This window comes from Schistocerca piceifrons, unplaced genomic scaffold, assembly GCF_021461385.2.
Source record: "Schistocerca piceifrons isolate TAMUIC-IGC-003096 unplaced genomic scaffold, iqSchPice1.1 HiC_scaffold_968, whole genome shotgun sequence".
In the NCBI taxonomy this organism is placed as follows: Eukaryota; Metazoa; Arthropoda; class Insecta; order Orthoptera; family Acrididae; genus Schistocerca; species Schistocerca piceifrons.
Window position 1 is genome coordinate 42501 of NW_025729243.1, and position 5000 is coordinate 47500.

General features: G+C 53.1%; 1 non-coding gene across 1 annotated transcript in view; it reads left to right on the top strand.

The window, feature by feature from the left end:
- The first annotated feature begins 3408 nt into the window (after window positions 1–3408).
- Window positions 3409–5000, top strand: part of LOC124774677 — a 1909-nt gene continuing 317 nt past the window's right edge. The window contains exon 1 of the ribosomal RNA XR_007015426.1: window positions 3409–5000. This exon is cut by the window's right edge and continues 317 nt beyond it. This is a non-coding gene — a ribosomal RNA (small subunit ribosomal RNA).

Consider the following 5000-nt stretch of genomic DNA (forward strand, 5'->3'; position numbering starts at 1 on the left):
CATGTTGTGCCTTAACCTAACCCATGTTGTGCCTTAACCTAACCCATGTTGTGCCTTAACCTAACCCATGTTGTGCCTTAACCTAACCCATGTTGTGCCTTAACCTAACCCATGTTGTGCCTTAACCTAACCCATGTTGTGCCTTAACCTAACCCATGTTGTGCCTTAACCTAACCCATGTTGTGCCTTAACCTAACCCATGTTGTGCCTTAACCTAACCCATGTTGTGCCTTAACCTAACCCATGTTGTGCCTTAACCTAACCCATGTTGTGCCTTAACCTAACCCATGTTGTGCCTTAACCTAACCCATGTTGTGCCTTAACCTAACCCATGTTGTGCCTTAACCTAACCCATGTTGTGCCTTAACCTAACCCATGTTGTGCCTTAACCTAACCCATGTTGTGCCTTAACCTAACCCATGTTGTGCCTTAACCTAACCCATGTTGTGCCTTAACCTAACCCATGTTGTGCCTTAACCTAACCCATGTTGTGCCTTAACCTAACCCATGTTGTGCCTTAACCTAACCCATGTTGTGCCTTAACCTAACCCATGTTGTGCCTTAACCTAACCCATGTTGTGCCTTAACCTAACCCATGTTGTGCCTTAACCTAACCCATGATGTGCCTTAACCTAACCCATGTTGTGCCTTAACCTAACCCATGTTGTGCCTTAACCTAACCCATGTTGTGCCTTAACCTAACCCATGTTGTGCCTTAACCTAACCCATGTTGTGCCTTAACCTAACCCATGTTGTGCCTTAACCTAACCCATGTTGTGCCTTAACCTAACCCATGTTGTGCCTTAACCTAACCCATGTTGTGCCTTAACCTAACCCATGTTGTGCCTTAACCTAACCCATGTTGTGCCTTAACCTAACCCATGTTGTGCCTTAACCTAACCCATGTTGTGCCTTAACCTAACCCATGTTGTGCCTTAACCTAACCCATGTTGTGCCTTAACCTAACCCATGTTGTGCCTTAACCTAACCCATGTTGTGCCTTAACCTAACCCATGTTGTGCCTTAACCTAACCCATGTTGTGCCTTAACCTAACCCATGTTGTGCCTTAACCTAACCCATGTTGTGCCTTAACCTAACCCATGTTGTGCCTTAACCTAACCCATGTTGTGCCTTAACCTAACCCATGTTGTGCCTTAACCTAACCCATGTTGTGCCTTAACCTAACCCATGTTGTGCCTTAACCTAACCCATGTTGTGCCTTAACCTAACCCATGTTGTGCCTTAACCTAACCCATGTTGTGCCTTAACCTAACCCATGTTGTGCCTTAACCTAACCCATGTTGTGCCTTAACCTAACCCATGTTGTGCCTTAACCTAACCCATGTTGTGCCTTAACCTAACCCATGTTGTGCCTTAACCTAACCCATGTTGTGCCTTAACCTAACCCATGTTGTGCCTTAACCTAACCCATGTTGTGCCTTAACCTAACCCATGTTGTGCCTTAACCTAACCCATGTCGTGCCTTAACCTAACCCATGTCGTGCCTTAACCTAACCCACGTCGTGCCTTAACCTAACCCACGTCGTGCCTTAACCTAACCCACGTTGTCGCCTAACGTAACCCACGTTGTCGCCTAACGTAACCCACGTTGTCGCCTAAACCTGCTCTGTAATTGTTATACGACTCGTTCAATTAGTGTAGTGTTGCCCACCCGCAACCCTCGCAATATAGTTCGCTACTCGCACTCCCCGCTCCCCTGTGTATCGCTTCATGTTAAACACCTTGCAAGTCTTGCTCACTTTCCACATGCTCCTGCTGTACACTGTAATGTGGATGGCAGCAGGACGTACATGCCGCCCCTCCCCACGTCCCCACCTTGCCCCCTGCCTTCGCAAGCTGGTTGGTGAGAACTTTGCATGTTCAATGCCCTCCGCATGCGACGTACTCAGGCTACGTTGTGGTGCGGCCTGTGTCAACTGTCCGCTAATGTCGTACGCGTAAACCACAATCTGTACTGCACATTCGTCCTTATGTACTGAATGATACATCGTGGCACATGTGTGACCGTACAACGACTGCGCCCAAAAACGGCGGACCATACAGTGCAAATATTGTGCACGCAGCTACGTGTCGTCTCCCTATGAGAGCTGGATTGCAGTGTGGTACGCCATAGAGACGTGTGGGAGGAACGGACGCCGTGGATGGCGATCAGCATGAGCTGTCTGTTGATGTATTCGGACCTAGTCGTCTCTCCTCACACACCGTGATGGCATGGTGCACCGCGTTCCATATCTGCGACATGCTACAGAGGCCGGTTGACAGTCGTTCGAGCAATGGACATCGCATACGTACGGGGGCCACCTTCCACGTATTGTCTAGGCGTGCACATTTTGTTGCGTGTATGTGGGCAGACGTAGTGTGGCGTGACACCTGACACAGGCATGCAATAATCGTGGAAGTTGCAAATGGCGATGGACGCCTGCGTTTTCTGGTGAAGTTACGCAAATGAACAAATGGTAACCTGTTGTGGTGCGGTTGTTCTCGCTAGGGGTGAATCGGTGATGGCGACGATAGGTTGAGGTACTAACCGGTTGTTCCAGCGATACCCACCATGCCGACGAAACTGAACGGCATCTGGGTGTGAAGCGATACGCGGCGGTGGCTGGGTGGGACCGTCCCCGGCCGGTGAGGGGGCGCCTCCCGGCGTGCTGGCCGCGCGGTGCGTGGGCGCACGCGCTACAGCCGGCTGGTGGGGGCGGCCAGTGGCAGGCGCGCCGGCCGACGGACGCGGCAGGCGTCGCAGCTGCGCGCCGGCGCACCCTGCGCGCGGCGCCGTGCGGCCAAAGTAGGTCCTCGCGGGCCCGGTGCGAAGCGCGGTGGACATCTTCAGTGTGCTGGTCCGATTGAGGACTGTGTGCGTTGAGGATGCGCTGCCGCCCGGCGCTCGGCGCCGCGACGCCGTCTGCTGCTCGGTCGCCCCAGCGGTTCTCGCTGGTGGTTTGTATCGCAGCTGTGCGGATGTGTTGGCGCGTGCGCTGTGCTGGGAGAGTTCGCTTCGGCACCCAAGTGGGGCTTTTGTCCTTCTGTGGCGCTGGCGTTGGAGCTGCCGGTCACCGTAGGTGGCGCGTGTTGTCTCCCGCCGGCAATGCCACGACAGCACGCTCCCGGGCCTCTGTCGGCAGCGGCAAGCTCAGTTGGGAGCACGGGTGGTCGCACCGAAAGCGTCTACTCGCCTAACTCCGGGCGATTGCGCCTCTCTCGAACCCGACCAAGTACTTGGGACGGCGCTGCGCGCCGCCGGGACCTGAGAGGGTTTCGAGGTGTATTGTGCAGGGGAGCTCAGCCTCCTCCTGTTTGCAGAATGATTGAGCGGACGCTTGCGTGTTCGCGCGGGCCCCCGGGACACACTCCCGGGCGGCCGGCTGCTCAGCTCTAGTTGACGCAGCTCCCTGGTTGATCCTGCCAGTAGTCATATGCTTGTCTCAAAGATTAAGCCATGCATGTCTCAGTACAAGCCGCATTAAGGTGAAACCGCGAATGGCTCATTAAATCAGTTATGGTTCCTTAGATCGTACCCACGTTACTTGGATAACTGTGGTAATTCTAGAGCTAATACATGCAAACAGAGTCCCGACCAGAGATGGAAGGGACGCTTTTATTAGATCAAAACCAATCGGTCGGCTCGTCCGGTCCGTTTGCCTTGGTGACTCTGAATAACTTTGGGCTGATCGCACGGTCCTCGTACCGGCGACGCATCTTTCAAATGTCTGCCTTATCAACTGTCGATGGTAGGTTCTGCGCCTACCATGGTTGTAACGGGTAACGGGGAATCAGGGTTCGATTCCGGAGAGGGAGCCTGAGAAACGGCTACCACATCCAAGGAAGGCAGCAGGCGCGCAAATTACCCACTCCCGGCACGGGGAGGTAGTGACGAAAAATAACGATACGGGACTCATCCGAGGCCCCGTAATCGGAATGAGTACACTTTAAATCCTTTAACGAGTATCTATTGGAGGGCAAGTCTGGTGCCAGCAGCCGCGGTAATTCCAGCTCCAATAGCGTATATTAAAGTTGTTGCGGTTAAAAAGCTCGTAGTTGGATTTGTGTCCCACGCTGTTGGTTCACCGCCCGTCGGTGTTTAACTGGCATGTATCGTGGGACGTCCTGCCGGTGGGGCGAGCCGAAGGCGTGCGACCGCCCCGTGCGTGCTCGTGCGTCCCGAGGCGGACCCCGTTGAAATCCTACCAGGGTGCTCTTTATTGAGTGTCTCGGTGGGCCGGCACGTTTACTTTGAACAAATTAGAGTGCTTAAAGCAGGCAAGCCCGCCTGAATACTGTGTGCATGGAATAATGGAATAGGACCTCGGTTCTATTTTGTTGGTTTTCGGAACCCGAGGTAATGATTAATAGGGACAGGCGGGGGCATTCGTATTGCGACGTTAGAGGTGAAATTCTTGGATCGTCGCAAGACGAACAGAAGCGAAAGCATTTGCCAAGTATGTTTTCATTAATCAAGAACGAAAGTTAGAGGTTCGAAGGCGATCAGATACCGCCCTAGTTCTAACCATAAACGATGCCAGCCAGCGATCCGCCGCAGTTCCTCCGATGACTCGGCGGGCAGCCTCCGGGAAACCAAAGCTTTTGGGTTCCGGGGGAAGTATGGTTGCAAAGCTGAAACTTAAAGGAATTGACGGAAGGGCACCACCAGGAGTGGAGCCTGCGGCTTAATTTGACTCAACACGGGAAACCTCACCAGGCCCGGACACCGGAAGGATTGACAGATTGATAGCTCTTTCTTGATTCGGTGGGTGGTGGTGCATGGCCGTTCTTAGTTGGTGGAGCGATTTGTCTGGTTAATTCCGATAACGAACGAGACTCTAGCCTGCTAACTAGTCGCGTGACATCCTTCGTGCTGTCAGCGATTACTTTTCTTCTTAGAGGGACAGGCGGCTTCTAGCCGCACGAGATTGAGCAATAACAGGTCTGTGATGCCCTTAGATGTTCTGGGCCGCACGCGCGCTACACTGAAGGAATCAGC